General features: G+C 38.5%; 1 protein-coding gene across 2 annotated transcripts in view; it reads right to left on the bottom strand.

Annotated features, from left to right (window-relative positions):
* Window positions 1-20,431, bottom strand: part of HAPLN1 (hyaluronan and proteoglycan link protein 1) — a 66,982-nt gene extending 46,551 nt beyond the window's left edge. For both annotated transcript variants that reach the window (XM_024563590.3, XM_053924650.1), the window contains exon 1: window positions 20,032-20,431. The gene's annotated coding sequence lies outside the window, so the exon portion shown is untranslated. The remainder of the gene's footprint in view (window positions 1-20,031) is intronic.
* Window positions 20,432-20,942: the final 511 nt, after the last annotated feature.

Genomic DNA, 20,942 nt, shown 5'->3' with positions numbered 1-20,942 from the left:
CATTTCAACAATAACAGCAGTGATTTACAACCTTTTTCATCTCATGGCACACATAAACTCATTATTAAAATTCTGCGGCATACCAAAAAATGTTTTATTTTTTTGCTGATCTGACAAGAAAACCAGGTATGGTTTTGATTCATTTACACCAGATGGCTATTATGCTGGCTGTTGTCTTTTTCTTTTTTTTAATTTGACGATCTAAGGGAAAAGAAGTCAGTGCCCCTGACTAAATAGTCAGGTATTGCATATTTTTAAAAAATTCTTGCGGCACACTGCTTGCAAATCGCTGACTTACAGTACAAATACATAGAAAAGAATGCTAACTGAAGTAGTGGTGGTGCACATATGAAGAAAGAATTGAGAAATAAGTGACTAATTCCAGGTAGCAGTATGAGGTAAGGTTGCCTGGAGGAAGTGTTATATTCATGATGCTAGCGTGAGCCCTATTTGAGGAGGCAAGGACAAAGTGTAAGGAATGTCTGCCTGAGAGAAGTGCTTTGTAAAAAATTGGAGAAGTAGAGCTTCTTGAGTGTTAGGGAAGGGCAGATACACGTTCTGGAAACCATCAGAATCTTTGGGATAAATTTGCATTTTCTATCAAGACCGGACTTTCAGTGCACTAAATAGTTATAACATTGTAAAATATCCTGTATAAATCATAAACTTCTCAATCATCACATTCATTTCTTCTTTATAATTTAAAATAACATGAAATAGTGATGCAATTACAAAATTAGGAAGTATCTTCCATGCAAAGAAAAAATAGTTTTTTAAGTCATACCCCTAGTTTGAATCTGCTCACAAGATTCATAGGGTTCCTACTCTAGTTCAAATAACTAACTATAAAACGCATGTTGCATTTTATGTTTTTAACATTATTTATTGAGTTCCAACTTTGAGCTATTCTTTTTAGAATTTTTTTCTGAGTAGTTAATGTGTGCACTCTCCACTTCTCGAAATATGAGGCACTCCAGATTAAAACAAATAACAATATCTTGTGGTAAAGATGGATATAAACTTCCCAAACTGCTTTCCTAATTTTTTTCTAAATGAGTAGGACTATACAGCGTCTGAAATTATGTTGTAGAAAATGACCTGCCACTAACGTTTATCTCAGTCCCAGCTTCTTCAGAGGCTAGGCACACCATTACCCCTCCATGCCTGAAGACTTAGCTCTTTCAGAGAAAGTAGATTGAGCCGATAATATCTACCCAGAATACAGTCAAGCCAGCCTGCTGATTTTGGGCATTTCCTAAAGTGGAAACAAAAAAAAGCAAAGTTTTCAACTAGCTATTTTTTTTTATTTGTTAGTTGATTTGAAGTCTTATGTTTCTGAAAGATTTTAAGTGTTTCTGATTTAAAATCAGCTTTTCTATGCCATGTCTGGGTATGGATCTTTTATTTTTTGGTATTTATTATTCATTCTGTTGGGGCTGTTGTGCTTCTTGAATCTGTGACATGAGGAGTCACAAGCTATTATTTCTAACAGATTGTTTCTGGCCCGTTTGCTCTTTCTTGGCATTCCTCTGGGATGCCAATGTCTCTATCCCGTATTCTGTCATTTACTTCTTTCCCCACCTTTCAACCAGTATTTTTCTTCTTCTTTTTTCTCATATTTCAGTCTGGTTATTTTTTTCAGACCTATTTTCCAGTTAACTAACCATCTCCTCAATGTGTCTAAACTTTTTGAGAAATTCCTAATTTTAGTTACTACTTTTTTTAGTTCTAGAATTTCCATTTTAATCCTTTTCCTGTGCTTTCCAGTTCTTTGGTAAAATTCTCTTACAATCTCATTTCTTAAATATATTACTCACAGAAAATCTATATCTGAGAACTCTAATATTTAGATCTCTTATTGATCTGTTTCTGTTTTTCATGTTGAGTTTTTTCGGTTATTTGATCCTGTTAGCTGGTGTGCTGGGGAATTTTAGATGAGGAGAGGTGAGTCTGGAATCATTAGCTATGATTGATCACTGAGAACCTTGAAAATGGTATTAAATAATTTGGACTAAAATTTCTCTGCAAAGAAAGGCTTCGCTGCAATGGGAGGGCTTAAGTAGGCAAATATTTCCAGTTTTACACTTTAGAAAGGTTATGCTAGCTTCAGCGTGGGGGAATGCTTCAGAAAGCAACGTGACTGGAGACACAGAGGCCCATGGGTAAGATTTGTAGGAATTTAGGCAAGAGAGGATGGTGACAAGGATAAGGCTTCTGCTAATGGAGATAGAAGAGTTCGTATATATTCAAGAGATACTTGTGAGCTAAAATCAACATGATGACTTCCATGTTTCTGTTTTTGGAAACTGAGAAGAGGGAAAATTGAGCCATTTATTCAACTTGATAAAATTGGGGGAAGTTCAAATTCAAGAGAAAGGAAAGTTGTTCGTTTGGGGCCTTTGGAGACTCAGATGTTGTGAGACCTCCCGGCGACAAGATGTATGTGGTTTGGACACTCAGGAGAAAAGGCTGCACAGACGCAGCGATCTGCCAGCGTGCGCACATAGGCGGTGGAGGTACGACGCAGGCGGGTGCGCAGAGTGAGGGCAAGGCATCCTGGCTGTGGGAATGCAGGTGGCTGTGGGGCAGGTGAGCTTCTCCTTAGACGCCTGAAGTGGAAACGGAGATCGAATCATTAAAGAGGTCTTTGGAAAATGAGGAGAGTGTGATGTCACAAAAGCAAGAGATTGTTGTAAAGGGAACGTGGTCACCAGCACTAAATGCCACCAAGAAAACACATTGAAAACAAATCTCTGGTGACCCTCGGGAGGAGCATTTCAGCGGGTAGGTAAGGCAGAGAGCACACTGCACTGAGTGGAGGGGTGGGGCGGGTGCCGGGTTAGAAAGTGAGCAGATTAATCCATCCAGTTTGGCTCTGGTAGAAGTAAGATTGGTAGACAGAATGGATGTGAGAGTAGGAAAGGTCATATATTTTTAAAACAAAAAGATTGAACCATAATTAAATGCCAGTAAGAAGAAATAACCAGAGCAGGAGAGGTTGAAGATACTGGAGGGAAAGAGGCCAACCCACAGGGAAAGATTTGGGGAAAATTAAGGATGAGAGATTTAGAGCTCAGGAGGCAACACTGCTTAGACTCTTGGAGATAAAGGAGACTTTTTTTTCCCCGCTAGAAGGGAAAAAAGAACATATGGGGGTACTAGACATCAGGGGCTAGTCTGGGTGGCAGGATAGTGAGAGGGTAGTTCTTTACAGATGGCTTCTATTTTCAGGATAAATTAGGGAGGTTTGGACCTTTGCTATAGAGTTCAAGAAGCAAAAAACCCGATTTTTAAAAAAATCCTCACCCAAGGATATGTGGATATGTTTTTTTAGTTATTTTTTTTAAGAGAGAGGAAGGGAAAGAGAGAGAGAGAGAAACACGGATGGTTGCCTGCCGTATACGCCCTGACCAGGAAGGAACCCGCATCCTGGGTAGGTGCCCTGGCTGGAAATGGAGCCCACAGCCTTTTGGTGTACTGGATGATGCTCCAACAAACTGAGCCACACCAGCCAGACAAAGAAGCAAAAAACTTTTAAGAAATATGGTAGAACTACCACACAGGATTAGAGATCCAGCTGAAGCCAGGTACATGACGTATACAGTGTTCCCCTTCTTCAGTGTGACTCGAGTTTCTCCTAGCAGCTTGCAGCAGTTTGAGCGAGTGTGATGGAAGTGGACAGTTCAATTTTTCCCTCTGTCGACCACAGGACAAGGGCATGGGGAATTTCAGCAAGCACGATGCGCAGTGGAGAAGAAAGTGAAGGCGAAAGGGAGCAAATGGATGAAAGGAATACAGGAAGTCTGAGATGGAGGTTCCGGCTCAGTGTGATCAACCCGTAGTCTGTGACTCCAAATTTTCTACTTTGGTAACTGAAATTATTATATACATTTTACTGGTAGTGTATATAAGGACACTAGTTGGCCTGAGCCAGTCTTGGCTTATACCTGTTTAGCTGAAATAATTGGTAAGGCACTCCATCTACTTTCAAAAGTGTTCTGGATTAAATAATAAATCATGTGGTATTAGTATCTATTTAGAGATTACAAGGACCAGACTTGATAGAAGAAAAATAATGAGCTCAATTTTGGATGTTTAGAGTTAAAAGTTTATTGGAAATTCAGGCTAAAAGATCAAGTGAACTGAACATATATGTAGGTACAATGTAAATTTACCCATAAAACAGAAATTAACACAGTGCTAAATGACGTAATTTTGTAATAATTTCAAGATTGATATACTAATTTGCAAATAATTCATTAAACTCCTACAGAATATTTGCATTAAATACTTGACAGCTCTTTCTTGGTATTAAAACATATGCTATTTTTGGTCCTGGCCAGTGTGGCTCAGTTGGTTGAATCATCGTCCCATAAACTAAAAAATGTCACAGGTTCTATATTTAGTGGGGGGCACATGTCTGGGCTGTGGGTTTTGTCCTAGTCAGTGTGCATGTGCAAAAGACAAATGACTGATGTTTCTCTCTCTGTCTCTCTCAATCTCTCACTCTCTCTCTTCCTTCCTCTCTAAAATCAATTAGCATGTCCTTGAGTGATGATTAAAAAACATGACAGTTTTGGGTATAGTGAAAAATATTAATCATTTGAGAAATAATTTTAACAACCAAATTATCAATCTGGGGTAACATGAGAATATAATGAGTTAAATTGTCATACCTCAAAACATCACAAGGTGGCAGCACATCTACAATATAACAATTAATTAGGGAAAATATCCTTTTCAGATATTCTGTAGCTAGAATATGAGAATTTATACCCATTGTACATTATATATATTTTAATGAATATATGCTCTTTCATTAAAAAATTTACAATTATCATCAACTCAAAAAGGTAAAATTCCAAAGTTTTATTGTTTGACATGCACATTATTTAAAAATATTTTAGACTAAAGCATAATCACTAATATACATTTAGGGCATTCTTAAGATAGCTATTAGTATATAGGGTATAGAACACCATGGTTGTAAACATTATAAACTTGCATCTTGACTGGTGTATTGTAGTTAGATAATTTTATTCAGAGTATCTCTTTAATACATTTATCTCGCTAGTGAAAGTAAATTCAGTAACTTCAATTTTTGACATTTTGAAGGAAAGTTCAGAAGACTCATGGACAAATTCTTTTTTTGCCATATTCTAGTTACAGTAACTTCAGCTAGGGAGGAAGGGTTATCACATTTAGCCAATAAAAATTATAGGACGCTCAGTTAAATATGAACTTAAGATAAACAACAGATAATCTATTTAGCATAAGTATATACCATGAAATATTTGGCACATGTATATCCTAAAAATTATTCAATTATTTGTTGTGTTTTATATGGCCAACCTAGTGTGATAGCAGGTGCAGTGGGAAGAAGGGTTAGGAAAAAAGCAAGTTTTTGAGAAAACCAGAGAAATTTTAGGATCTGGTCTCCAATCTAACTTAAAATTTAGAGGCCCTCAAGATCAAGGAACTAGGAAAATGATTCTGTAGGCTGCATTCTGTGGTGAAATCATTTACATGTTAAGCTAAACAACATGGGTTAGTCAAGCACTCTGGTGAATTACTGCCTACACCACACATTGATTAGTGATTTTTAAACAACAGCAACAAAAATATAATAACATATATTTAAAGCTAGGTCAGTATTGGGAAAAATTGGATAATTAACTATAATTCAGACATTTTAGGGTCTTACTCAGGTTCGGGGTTATCATTATGAAAATCTCTCATTAGAGCATCAAGGCTGGAAAATGACATTTTAATTTCATTGAATTCAATAAACATGTCTGATACCTTCTATCTGCATATGTCTAAAACTGTGAGATATAAGAATTAATAAACCATTAATGTTATCGGACTCAGTGGACATTTACAGTTGATGAAAGTAAAAATCATGCAAAAATAAAGTAAATGCATTCTTACCAATTTTTCCTGCGTTTCAGTTCTTGGTCCACTGTTCTCCCCTGAGATGATATTCTTCCCTCTTGATAAATCCTAGCTCTGGAAACCATATCCCTCCTTTCTCTATATCTACTCCCCAGACACCTAGCCTTTTCCCTGGAAAACCAGGAGAAGAGTTGCCTGGACCTGGCTAATGCCCACAAGGTGTGGACATCTGGCAGGCTAAAGACCAGACCTTGACCTAAGTGATGTTTCAGTGTCTGAGCCCTAAGGTGGAATACCACCCTGGTTACTTTCCAGGCAGTGGGATGCCTGAAAAAAAAAAAAAAAAAAACAACGCAGGGTTGTCCTCCAGACTTGAAGAAATCATTCACTACCCTCAACACACCTTTGACAAGTCAGCTCTCTGTGCCACCCTGAACCCCTAACCCATAGTTTCTTGTGATTTTGCCCTATGTAATCTGTAACATATGTGCTACTGGGGAGTTTCAACTTTGAGCATTAGCATTCCGTTCTCCTGGATGGTGCCATTCATAACAAAAAGCCAGTCTTTCTCCACTGCAGTTCTCAGTGTCCAGTGTTTGGCTCTGTTAGTGTTACCATAAAACAGTTGGTCAGAGGGCCAGGGAGTCTCCCTCATCAGCCAAGATGGTGGCAATGGGAGGTTCTTCCACTGAGCATGCAAAAAGCTGGCAAAATAATTGGATAGAAAATAATGTCTTTGCCATCCTCGACTTCAGTACGAAATTGGGGGTGGGACCAGGAGAAGGCAGGCTAATACATCTTAGAAGTCAAAATGGTGCAGGGGGAGCTGATAGATCAAAGAAGTCTGTCACTATTGCCTGGGGAAAGAAGGGATTGTTTGGGAGATGGGCCCATCCGAACCATGCAAAGGTTTGGGAAACTGGTCATTTTTGAAAAACTCTCTCTTGTTTGTTACCTGCACTTGCACAGTGCACTCACCTGTTCTCTCCATGGTCCACGTGGCCTTGTGGCCCATGGCCGCCAGGAGGAGCCTCACTCTCTCTTGCCCACCTGGTGATGCACACTCTCTTGCCTGGGACCACACAACCATGCAATCCTGGCAGCCAAATGCTTGTGGCTCCAAAGGACTGTACTTTCAAATGGAACAGGAACTCTGGACACTGGTTTTTTTGTCTTGGCCTTGCTGAGGTCTTTTCCCATGGCTGCAAGAGGAGATGGGCTTTGAGATGGGAGTCTGCCATTCTCCCATATCATGCAGCACCTGGATAAAAGCTCTTTCCTTTTGCACCAGCACCTGCCTCATGAGTTCAGCTTTTGTGGCAATAGGCAACCGGACCTCCATTTTTGTTCAGTTACATTAGCACTGGGTGGACAAACCCTCTCTTCTGAAACAACGACAACCAAGAAGAGACTCAGCCCTGAGTGGGCTTTCTGCCTGCTGTCCAGCAGCAATTCCTGGCTGGGAGCATTCTCTCCAGGTTCTGTCTGAGCAGCTGCCTGAACTGATTATTCCAGGGATGGAACTGCAGGGATCACTGACTGGCTGCAGCTGACCTACAGTGTTTTCGTTCTGCAGTGAGAGAAACTGGGTACTTGGTTTAGGAAACATTTGCTGGTGTGTAACCTCATGGGTGAAGACCCCAGGGAGCTCCACCTCCCCCCGCCCCCACCCCCTGATTTCTTTTGGTTGGGTCCTTAAGGGACTTAATCTGACTTGCTTTGGGGATCATCCTAATGGCTGTATTAGGGAAAAGCCCTGAGAAGTTGAAATTAGCAAGTAAGATTGATTACTGGAACTGTACCTGCTATTTGTTGAGTCTTTGTCTCATCTGGTGGGAAGGGGTCTGACTAGGACGGCATCGTCACTTTTCAGCTGGCCTTGAAGGAATGCAAAGCAGAACCTCCACCCAGTCATGGAACTTTGTTTCTAACTTGAAACCAATTTTGAAATTGGTCTAAACCTGGCAAATTAAATGTGAAACTATTGTATGTTGGGGGGGAACTGTGTAAATGTGAGTGAGTGACGGATGTTATTTGTTGATATTATTTGTTTTACTGAATGCAAAGCTTTGGTCATTTGATCAAAATCTTAAATGAGCCCATCTGCTGGACATGTAATTTGGATCTAACTTTTCTTCTAGGTTTTAAATTGTACCTGGGACACAAAAGCTAGTGATTAAAAATGAAAGCTACAAGTTCTCTGTTCATAATTATTTGTGTGTTTATGTATGTCTGTGCATGTTGTAGATACAGCATATTTCCACTGATGAATGATATTGCTTATTTCTTTTTTAAAAAAGACTTTATTTATTTATTTTTAGACCAAGGGGAAGGGAGGGAGAAAGAGAGGGAGAGAAACAGCAGTGTGCGATTGCCTCTCTCGAGCCCCCTACTGGGGACCTGGCCTGCAACCCAGGCATGTGCCCTGACCGGGAATCAAAACCCGCAAACCCTTTGGTTGGCATGTCAGCACTTAATCCACTGAACCGCATCAGCCAGGGCTGCTTACTTCTAATACTAAATTGGCTTAAGCAAACAAGTGTTTATGTGAGAATTCTTAAAAATAAAACAGACTAACCTAAATGGTTTTCAGAATCACATTACTTGGGAAAATATTTGATATTAAATCTGGTCTGAGTTTGATTTGATTATATAAGCATATCCTTAAAATTATAGCATCAAATAATGCTTTTATTCTACCTGGGCTTATTAGTCAAATCAGTTCAAATCATCTATGTTGTAAACTTTTTCAGCAAGGAAAATAACTTGGTATGGTAAAATTTTCATAAGTAATCTAAACAATTGTTAGAAGCCAGTAAATGTGAATGAAATTAAACGTTTCTTTTAGGTTACCTCTTTACCAATAATTATATTTTATGCATACTCAAATAGTTTTCTAAATCTCTTTGGTAACTTGAAACTTTAGAATCTTACTAAGTTAAAGCATAAAAATTGAATGTCTAGGTTTTTCCAAATAATATGAAATACTGAAATATTAATTGCTCGATGTGTCTAAATTTACTTCTTTTTGACCTCTTACTACAGAGAAACTAAAAGAAAATTTACATTTGTTTATGAAAATGTTTTGTGTTTTGCCAATAAAAGAATGCATTTTTCTAAAGTTTGTGAAATAGATTTGTAAATTTGCCAATCTGAAGAATACTGATTTTGCCCTGGCCACTGTGGCTCGGTTGGAGCGTAGTCCTGTAACCAAAAGGTGGCAGGTTCGATTCCTGGTCAGGGCACATATGGAAGGCAATTGATGAATGTTTCTCTCTCATACTGATGTTACTCTCTCCCTTCCTCTCTCTCTAGAAGTAAAAAAAAGTCCTTGCCACAGGATAAAAAAATAAAATATAAAGAATGCTGATTGCTTACATTTTAGTTGTCAGTAATAATGTTATAAGGGTTATAAATTCTAATTAATGTGGAAGGAAATAATGGATGTTTTCAGTGGAGAAGGGTATAAGGTATGGAAATACATTTTTCAAAGAATTAAAACAAAGTGGTTTGTTCTGAAATAAGATTGTTTTTTTCTGAATAAGTAAGAAGAGACAAACTAAGAGAGTCTAGGAGAGTCATAGAGGGTTATGGAAAAGGAACCCTAAGAAAGAAAAAGTTATGTATGGTCAAGCTGAGTAAGATTAAAATCAACTTAATAGGGTAAGTTAATTTAAGTACCTGAAGTAAGCTAATATGGAATTGCAGTTTGATTCTCTTTCACACTGTCAAAAGGATGAAGTTTTCTTATATTGTTCTGCTCCAGATAAGATACAAGAAGTTTGCTAACTAGACAGCAATAACGCTATATTTTATTTAAGTAGTTTTCTGTGTTCCTTATTTTCTGCATCAATTACTTGATCACTCAACAAAACAATCTTCTCAATCCTAAGAACTAAGGCTTTGATGATAATAGCTAACCTATGTTTATGCTGGGCATCTTTTATTTTCACTTTGACTAAAAGAATAAATAATTCACTATCATTTCATAATGATATATGATCTCTTTGGTCAAGCATGTTTGACAAATATGCCAGGGTTCAGGATGTAAAAGGAGAATTTTTTTAACCTAGAGATGGATTTGGGCAATTCCAGTGGGGCCCTGGTATGCTTCAACAATTTGTTCTCTCTCTCTCTTTATACAAGTATAAATTTAAACTAATTAGGCCTATCTGATATACTAAAATCACATGGAAAGTTTTGTCAAATAAAGAAATAATAATTATATTTTGTTTGTATTCACATATTTTTATTACTAAAAATGAATTTTCTGGAAATTGTAATCTCCAAGAGTCTGCAATATCCTGATATGTTTTCATTTGTAATTCTAGTTGGCATCTTAAAATGTTGTGTTGCAGAAAAAAGCAAATTTCTTTGCCAATTGCATTATGATTATATATGTAACCATGTTATTTAAAGATTTTGTCATTTACAGACAGTCATTATTTTAGCCTGACACTTTCACAAATATGTTTCATCTTCAGAAAGACAGAGAGGACTCTGTATTCCAAAACATGGGTCTCTTGAGAATAAACTTTTGGATTGTACCTTTAAGATAAATAAAGATTTATAGAACTCTGAGGAACAATTGTAATCATGAAATGCTGGCAAGTGATCAAGAAAAACAAAAAATGATTATATGGCACTGAGTGAACTGAGAATGATTATAATTTTTATAAATTTTTGTTTAAAATATTGCAGATTAAAAAAAAACTTTTGCTTTCCAAATAAAAGGAAACTTGTTTCTCTTAACCTACTATGATTTAGCAGTTTGGTAAATTACACCTTTGCAAACAGAATTGAAACAATGATTTTTTTTGTCTCTACTTAATCCCTCCAGAATTCTGAAACTAACTCTTAAGGAGTTGAGTATTTTTATTTTCATGGCAATGTGATTATTTGCCGTAGTTCAATAAGAATCTGTTCTCTTTATAACAGGGCACAGTTGGAAACTAGTTTTTACTATCAAGGCTTTGACTAGAATGGCATGTTTGAATGGGAAATGCATAGACTTGGATGTGACCACACAGACTCAAGGAGTTAAGACTTACTTACAGAAGCCAATTAAAACCGTTGGAAGTATTGGCCTTGTACCTTGCTCACATGGTTCCCAGCAGCCTTACTATGTGAGCAAAGAATGTCACTTCTTGGCAGGTGCAGGAACCTTGATACATTTTGGGACCTGGAGAAGAGGAACTCACCCAAACCTATTGGTGCTGCAGGCAGTGTGTAATGGAAAGTCTTTGCCGTGGCTTTTTTGGCCTGGAGAGGCCATTTACACTCCCCCTAAAGATGCCTCATGAAAGACTCCAACACAGCACACTTCAAAGTGCCCGTGTGGTTAATTAATATTCTTGCTGGACTTATACAGCTAATCAGGCCAGTTTATTGAAATGACCTATTTTGCAAATAAATTAGTCTTAATTTGGCTATCTTTGGTAAAAATAGGGATGATTAAAGAGAAAAAAATCATGTTTTAATGCAATGAATGTAATATTAAATGATAGTATACCTCTGTGGATGTTAGAGTCTAGTGTTCATTTTCTTTTGGATTTTGTTTTGTTTTCTGCTTGTAAACTGGTTGAATCCTGAATCTTTCTAGTCTCCTCCAATATCTGCCTATGACTCTCCAAACACATTTCCAATTTATCTCCCATGCTTTAAGTAGGAATCACTAAGAATCAAAACTGCCTTTTTCCAGAGACTTGCAAGCTAAAGACAGACAGCTTGACATAAAATTCAGAAAACTACACAGCAGCTCCTGCTTAAACAATCTGTGAATGGTGCTGTGTAAGCCACGCAGAAAGTTCACCTGAGCACCTGATAACATCATCAGAGACATTTCAAACTGCAAAAGATGCTTCCAGCCTTAAATCTAGAAACCTTGACTGTAGCCTTCAGAAGCTGGCTTATAATTTGCTCAGGTCATTAACCTTTGTTTATCTTTTGTTTTCACAGACATATTTCTTATTAAATACCTGATATTATGGAATTCAACATAAAGCCATTTAGTCTGCTCTACTGCTCGAATTCTAAGACTCTAAAAGACTTCTTTAGAATATGTGGGACCTTAGACAATAGGGTTGTTTTCTATTACATACTTGCTGGCAAAACAAGTAGTCTAAACAGCAGCTAATACAACGTGCTAAACCTACATTAACACCTCTGGAGAAGTTGCACTCAGAAAAATAGAATTATGCAGAAGGCTACTTGGTCACAAGATGTGAGAAAGACCCGTTAGACAATGTCTTTTCCTGGCTACATTCTGGAATGGCAAGCCTCCTTCATGGGTTATTGTAAGGATGCATCATATTGACAGCCCTTGCCGTATCATGTTTTCTAACTGTTAGAGGTGGTACGTCTTTGACTAAAGATCTATCTTTCGGACTAAAAGCAGAGTTCCCAGGGAAAAGTCAAATGGTATAGTAGTAAGCAACATTCATGGTAAACAAAGAACTAAAAACTATTTTCAATTAAATATAAGACGGTTTCATTTCTCTAATCCTGAGCTCTGCCCCTGAATTTTCAACAGAAAGCAGCCAGAGTGGTTTTCACACTTTTCCCTCAAGACCAAGGGATGATCAAAAGAAAGAGAAGAATTGAAACCAAGGGTCCTTATGACTTTGACTAAATTTAGTTTTAAATCTTAGCTCTAAGAATAATCTCTTTTTTTCCCTCTATCTATACCCTCTAGAGGCCTAGCCATTGCTACTGGTAATCAGCAGAACATAGAAGCCCAGATGGGACAGATGTTCACAGGATGTGGACCTTTAGCAGGCTAAAGATAACATCTTGACCTAAGTGATATTTCAGCTCCTGAGCCCTGGGGTAGAACTGCTCCTCCTGCCCAGTACTTTCCCCAGGAGATCAAACACAGACACTGGAAAAACAAAAAAACTCCAAACCCTTAGAGCTGTCCTCAAGACCTGAAGAAATGATTCATTATCCTTACCACACTTTCAATAGGTCAGCTCTCTGCACAACCCTAAACTCTAATCCACAATTTTTTGTGATTTTGTCCTATATAATCTGTACCCTGCACACCACCACCAGGAAGTTTCAGCTTTGGGCATTAACTTCCCATTCTTCTGGATGACATTATTCATAATAAAATAGCCAAACTTTCTGAGTGTCTGGTGTTAGGCTCTGCCAGGGTGGATGACTCTTTGTGTTCTGTAACACCCTTGCATAGGATTTTCAACTCCCATTTTAATACCAACGACTTCTAAGTGGCTAGGTCCAGCCATGACTTCTCCCCTGAGCTTAAGACATGCACAACTCAGATGGGGTCTTGGCTCTCTCACTTCCTAAATTAAACTCACCTTTGTCTTTAGGAACTTATTTTTTCTTTACTCCCAATCTTAGTGAATTGCATCCCTTTTCATGTTATCTTCTGCCCTTGAAATATTCACAATATCCTTGACTTCTCTGCCCCATCCAATCAATGCACTCTTATTAAATCATGCCTATCCTGTTACATGGCCTCTTAAAACTCATTTCCTGCCTCCAGTCTTGCTTTCCTTAAACATAGAGATTTATGAATATTACCAATTAGCATTATTTACTTTATAAATTTTATACCAATTATTATTATTTAAATCTGAGAAGAGTTTATAAATTTAACAACATTGAAAGATAGAAAGTTGACTGAGAAGGAAATAAAGACAAAGTCAGGGAATGGCCTGGGCTTGGGAGGTGTTCAGAAATCTGAAATACAGGCAATTGGAACAGAAGCCAAGGAGACTGCTGGTGCTGCATATTCAGCGCTGTGGTGGACACTGATAGCAACAATAGGGCACCTACTGAATGTTCAGCATTTATATCCCCTGTGCAGTGAGTAGTGAAGGCCGGCCATCCCTCTTCTCTAGGCTACAGGGCAGAAAGGGAAGGAAATCAGCTCCTCAATCTGGGCCATCAGTCCTAGCAATTTAGAAAGTGGGAAGCACATTTTTATGTGAGAGGACTAGATCAGTGTCTTACAGGAGCACCAGACTCTGGTGGCATAATCAAAGAAGTGGAATCAGAACATAAATAATCGGAAACAGCTTCTAAAGCATGACTGTCATCCTGCCATATGTTAAGCATAAAGTGGGAAAGAATTTAAACAAATGACTCTGATTAGTGTTACTTTTTATATAGCCAAAGCAAATTTTCACTGTTCTTTTGGCCACAGTTAGTTTTCCAGAATCTATAATCAGCATCGATGGCAAAATTTCTCTGGCACCAACTGCAGTTAAGTACCTGGCCACATATTTTAAAAGGATGTTGACTTTGACTCATATTTCAACGTGACGGCTAATTCCTGTGCTTGCCCTGTGTATATTCTTGGCTTCCTCCTTCAGCTCCTTGACTTGGAGCAATTCGTGGACCAAATATGTAGATTCTCATTATTCCCTCCCTCCAGACCCAGATATTTGGGGTGGCATAAGGGCTCAAACAGTAGAATATAGCCAGCAATAGGTGCCTTTCTTGTTCAGGGGCAGCAACCCAATCATTGTAATGAGGGCTGAGAGGCCCTGAAAATAGGTTATGGCAAAGTAAATAGGAAGGGTTCAAAGGAATGGGTTTGGATGCCACTGGATGCGGGTGGGGTGGAAGGACAGGTTGAACAGGCTCAGGCTCAGTGCGAAGAAGCCAGTGGTTAACAGAACCCAGGGTTCTTCAACTTTCTGTAAACAGGCCTTGAGGGACTCCCTCTGGCCTCACCTTGGAGTGGGGTTCACTAAGAGACAGAAGACCAGAGATGACTAAATCAGCTTAATTATACCTCTTGGTGTAAAGATGGTTGGGCCTCCAGATGTTTGAAATCTTTTTACAGAAAACAAAACATTTACTTTAAGGAGATAAAAGGCTTGAATGTAAATGCTAGTGAAACTCATTCACACTTAGGTGTGTGATCAGTCAAGAAATGGATAAACCAGAGAAGTGTCAGATCTTCTGGGTCCTCCGTTCAGGAATGGAGAGCAGGAGTCTCAGTTTATAAGATAGAAGCAGGTGGAAAGTTTGGATTAGTTCAAAGGGAAAAGACCAGGGAGCCTAGGAAGGCAAACTACACCTACTTGGCAAATTTTACGAGTATTCATGGTGTGGGTCCATCTGACTTTTCCACTAGCTTGTGAACTCCTCCAGCCAATTACTCTGCAGCTCCTAGCAGGGTGCCTGGTGCAAATCATATGCAGTAAGTCATTCTGTGATCATTCTGAATTTTAGTTGCAAACTGGTAGACGGCAACTATGTGCAAATGAATTTTTGCTTTTCCTGACCATCCAACTAGACATATTATTGGAACCCCAGCCCTCCTGGGGCCCTGAAGTCTCTGAGCTGCCCTCCCAGGCCCATCTGTGCCCACACAACCAAGAAACAAAGCTGTTACCCACTCAGCGAGGAGAAGGCAAATAGGAAAATGACTGTTAAGATACTCAAAATTACTCAAAATTGCTCAAAATTCTCTGAGCCTTTTGAAGACAAAAACTCTGAGCCTAGAACTTTTTGGTTGTTTCTGTCACTCAGGATCTTGCAATACTTTAGATTCATTATCAGTTTTGATTTTCTAATTTTTTTAGAATTAATTTTCAAGGTATAAAGTGAGAGCCACAGCATGTAGTGCTAGTACAGTGACTGGCAAAAAGCAAGTATTCAATAAAGTTTTGCTACATGAACAAATGGATGCATGAATGATGAAATGAGGTCATCTCCAAATTTAAAACAAAAAACATCACATAGTATATGGGTGGAGACTGAGCCAAGATATTACTTACAAAACTTTGAGAAAAGTTTTAAAAATTCAGAAATAATTTGAATGTATTTAACTTAATTGGAGTTTACTTAGTACAGTAAAGGTAGTTGGAATATAGTAAGTGGAATTTAGTAACCATTCAACTAAATCGTATTCTCTTTGGACAAAAGGGGGCATTTCTGTTTCTCTCGCAAGACTGAAAACCAATCCTTGAACCTTAGTAAGTTTTCCAAATGAAGTTTAGTACTCTGTAGCTTATTTTGTTTGTTTTTGTTTTGCTTTGTTTTGGAAGTAGCCTCCTGGCCTTCTAGCATTTACCCCATTTCAGATACCACTCCCCAAACCCCTGTTAAATTATAGAACAGTAAATAGAAGTTCAAAAATAGTCCAGCAACGTTAGATAGTCCATTTGATATCTTAATACATCCTGGATTTATCTGAGTATAGCGAAGAACTCTGCAATGCCAGTGAGCGCCCTGCAGGTCTCCACCACTGGAGAAGCCGTTATGAGGAGCTCCAATAATACAACCCAGAACCCAGGAGCATCAGACCCTGTCACAGAGCTGGCCGATTCTCCCTTGTAAAGATGGTTCTTTTCTACAGTAGTATCATTATGTCACGGAAAATCAGGAAAGCTTCTTGTAAGAGCTTTCCAATCCATGACTCAGCTTCTACATTCGTGTCCTTTGACTTTCAGGCAACCGCTCGCCAGCTCACCAACTCTCTCACTGGCGTGAGTGCAATTCACCCTGAATCACAAAGGTGATCAGTTGACATTGTCAACAGGATGGCCAGTGTAAGGGGGATAATGACTTTTTGGGAAACAGATATTAAGATAATATGCTTTATTTTACATGTTGTTAGTGTTTCCAGTCATCACCACGACCAACTGAGGCTATAATTTTGCGGCATTAATGAAAAAGGACTTACTGAGCACGTTTCTTCTTTCCCCAGGTAGGTCTCACTGCCACACACAAAACCAAAGTTCCTTTCCACACTGGCAGGCCTAATTCAATTTATGGATTATACCTCTAGACTCAGCAAGTAACAAATTAATCATTTTTTTCCTACTGTGGCATTTTTACCTTCCGATCTGAATTTCAGAACTGGCCTTGATTAATGCTGATGTGCTGAGAACTGTTACCATTAAGTCATATATCTTGCAGAGAGCCAATGGGAGTAATAATTCATATATCTCCTGGAGATAAGTTTTTCAAAACTCTCAGTTTAATATTCTGATGGATTAATCTTCTATGATATCCTGATGCTTCTTTCAAACATTGACTTTTGTTGTAGTTGTTCCTGCCTAGGATTTTTCCCATCATGGCAATTTAAAGGAAGCAATGTTCTTGCTTCAAAACTGCATATGGATAACAGGTATAGAAGAAGTTGTTCTATACGCTAATTATTACAGTTTGAGCACAATATTTTGTAAAGAAGAAGAAGAAAAAGAAACCTCACTACCCAAAAGCAACTTTTACAATTATCCTTTTACATATAATGAAACAAATCTAAATAGTATGTAGTAACATGTGCTATTTTTTGTGTGCTAACCTTTTAAGCTAGTAATTATTTACCCTTTTAAACTTGAAAACAATAAACCTTACAAAAATGCATTTCCATTCGAAAAAACGGTGATTCAAGATTCAAACTCTCCCCACCCCTTTTTTGAACTAGGTCATGACATCTTTGCAAAAACAAATCCCTACATTAGAAGCAGGTTATAGTTATTAAGCTGGATCCTCATGGAGGCAGAACGTTAATGGTAAATTCCCTAGTAAAGAGTGAACTGGTTTGAAATGCAACCATTAGGAATTTGACCAACCATAAAGTGGTGCCTTGGTGTTTAAATTATATAAAAGTCATTTGCTGTAGTTTCTAGTCTGAGCACCCATCCCAACGTCTGGCACGTAGTTTGCATTCAATGTTAACAGACGGAAGTCTCTGCATTTTTTAGGAGGCTGGTCAGAGCGCCTTCTTTGACTCATCCACTAGGTGGCACCCAGGCACCGCGCTTCACACACTGAACCATCACAGACCTTCCCATTCACGGTGCAAAGAAAGAGCTGCATTATTAATTTATACCACCACGACCACTCTACACCTAATATTTATTTAACCAGCTGCTTCCTCTAATCCTCCTTAAACACTATTGATTAAAATCCTAAGTATATTCAAGTTTCCATCCTTCCCTATTTCCTCCCAACAACACTTTGTTACTTCTAAATAACAGACTGACTACATTTAAATAACATAGACCAGGTAATATGGTTGCTAATAGCAAATCCAGGCTGTTGGAAAACTAACTACAGGCAACAGAAGACTGTAATGTAAAAGTTATTTTCAAATTTATGTTGCATTTTGTTGGAATTTTAATTGGTGGAACACCATTATCTTACAAATAGAATCTGAAAATAAAACATTTATGGAATAAAAAGAAAACTAGTGCTAGTGCTTTCAGCATAAGGGAGTTATTTTTTGAATACGACTCTCGTTCATCTTTACACAGATGAAGTGCAGTGCCACCTAAGGGTTCAAAGACTCTTTCAGTTACTCAGAAAATACCAATATTCTACACCCAGGATGCTAAAAAGCAAGACTGTGTAGCAGACCACCTACTCAAACTCTGCATACTCTGACTGTATAATGTATTTATCCTGGATGTGTTACTTGCTCCCAAAGGAATGAAGAGGATGTGAAACCACTAGGACTATAATGAATTGATTCTTCTCGGTGAAAGTCTCTTCAGTACTTCTAAATTACAGTGTCAGTCACTCCTTTGAGAGACAGGGCACAGCTGACATAAATGACTCGCTTTATAAGAACCTGATGTTCCCCCCTTTCTTCTTTCCTGTGGAAAGCCCAGGCTCACTGGACACTCCTGTCTGCAGGACCCTGGGTACATTCTTCCTGGGGACCAGGGGTCTCTGGAGGCACTTGGTTTTCTCTCGCTCATTGAATTAAATTTAAGCACAATACTTCTTATCTAGTTTTCCCATTTTAAGCTGTTTCCAATTTTTTGAAGATTCTACCAAAAATGTAAAGTCATTCTCTCTTAGCGTAAAAATTAAATTATATTAAGTAGTCCCCAAATAACTAAAGACTAAAGCTTAAATGCTCAATAAACATTTGGTGTACATTCCATTTCACTGAATGGAAGGAAAAACATCTTTGTTAGTAGAAATAAATAGACTTGATGTTAAAAACTGATGTAAATGATTAAGAAACATCACATTAAAAGTAATCCAAAGAGAACTACTATGATATATTTTTAGTGGACAATATTCCCATTTTATGATTCCATTAAAATATCAAAGTATAAAATGTTGAAAATATTATATACTGAAGTGTGCATAAAATTACTGCAAATTTAGTACACTGAAATAATCAAATAAAAATGGTTACCAGAAACTACATTTGTAACGAATAAATATTACATTTAACTTAGAAAGAAATTAATTCACAGGCTTTATTTCTTAGGAACCGTTAGCTTCCAAGAAGCCAGCCAGTGTGTTTGATTTTATGACATCACACTGGAACATGTACTGGAACAGTTTCCACCTAAAAGTCCCCAAACGTACTGGCCACTTTGTGTGTTTTTCCAGTGATAAATGAAAATAAAATAACCTATTTTCAAAATAATAAACCATCTTATTTTCAACACAACAGTCATATTCAATGAAAGAAAACAACTTCATTTAAGCCTCAAAAAGTTCAGATTTGCTTAGGGTGGTGAATAGTCTCAACACATGAATAATTCCTTTAATTAATTTTTAAAAATAATCTTAACAACGACAAAAATTTTTGCATATTAACATTATCCATCGACGTGATTCTCTGTATAAAATGCATCATAATTCTATGATCTTCATTTCATCGTTAACTGGAGAAGCCTGGACCAAAATTGGTAACATAACAAAGATGATCAATCTAACAGCTGTTATCTATGATAACAGTAACTTTCATTTCATACACATCTGTATATTCCCTAAAACATAACCCATAAGTCTGAAATGGGCAGTCCCATTCCCCAGCATTTCCTTCACCCTATACTATTCTTTTCTTCCTCTCAGGTGCTATAAAAGTGCTTATTGAAGCACAGATGGAAAAGCCACCCCTCGGAAACCAGACGTCTACTCGATTTGTAGGAGCACGCGCAAACGCCAGAATACTGGAGTTAGTCCTTGCCCCAATTCTACACTGAGCTTGGTCACTGCCATACAATATTTTATCTGACATGAATCCTAAAAAAAGTTGAGATGTTATGTTAAACTCAAAAGAAAATCATAAGAAAATTTATTTTAATGTATACATATATCGTGATATGTATTGCTTTCTGAAATCTGAAAGGCACCGACCAAGGTTTGGCAGAAAGAGTAAAAAAGTGATGGAAATTTTACCTCGTCCTGAAATCCAGAAGTTCAGATGTTCTCAAGTCCTGCTGAAGTTGGAGCCTGGAGATCAAGTGAAGCTAGAGCTCTTTCCCCTCACCTTAAGTTTGTCTCCAGGCAAGTGTGTGCGTGTGCGTGTGCGCGTGTGTGTGTGTGTGTGTGTGTGAGCTCAGAATGTCTCTTTGTGGCGCTGGATGGCAGAGGTCCTGGTCCTGAGAAGAAGGAGGCACTTTCTCACCAAAAGCAAAAGAAAAGCAAAGCGTCACCAGGAAAGTTTTCCTCCCAGATCCTCTAATTACAGCCTAACATGCACTTCATGCAAACTTCAGGGAGGAAGGGAGGGGCAGCCCTGTGCCCAGACCTCGTGAAACAGCAGCTTTTAGAAGGCTTTCCCCTCTGCTCAGATCCCCGAGTACAGGCAAAGCAGCAGCTACAACCGCAAGCTCCTACCCACACCACACCTCCTGCACCCTCATCACTTCTTGGGTGTGTCCAGAGGGCACGGGGCAAGGGGTCTGTGGAATGAGCTGTGGGGCAGACGCACCGGGACAGTGAATTTTCACTTTGTTTTTTAGTCTCTGCTTAAAAGGAAAATTCAAGGGTAGCAGAGGTCCTGGCTTTCCTGCCTTTTTCACCCCAGAGTAGATCCAGAGTAACCAGGCAGAGTGGCAGTTATGGCCATAGGAGATAAAGCTTCCTGAGCTGGAGGTGCCCTTCCAGTGCAATGGCCAGAAGTGTGTTTTCTCGTTTACTGGACGCAGCATCGTTACTGGGTTTGAATCTCCTTTAACAAACAACTGCTATTGTACCTCTGGATGACAGAGCGCAAAACCTGGGTTTATTTATAGCGTGAGGAATGCGACGGGCAGACAGGATGGGTGGGGTCGGCTTATGGATCTGTACCCAGGATTAGAACCAGA

This window comes from Desmodus rotundus, chromosome 1 (genome assembly GCF_022682495.2).
Source record: "Desmodus rotundus isolate HL8 chromosome 1, HLdesRot8A.1, whole genome shotgun sequence".
Taxonomy (NCBI): domain Eukaryota; kingdom Metazoa; phylum Chordata; class Mammalia; order Chiroptera; family Phyllostomidae; genus Desmodus; species Desmodus rotundus.
The sequence above is the reverse complement of the archived record's forward strand: the minus strand, read 5'-3'. Positions and strand labels throughout refer to the sequence as shown.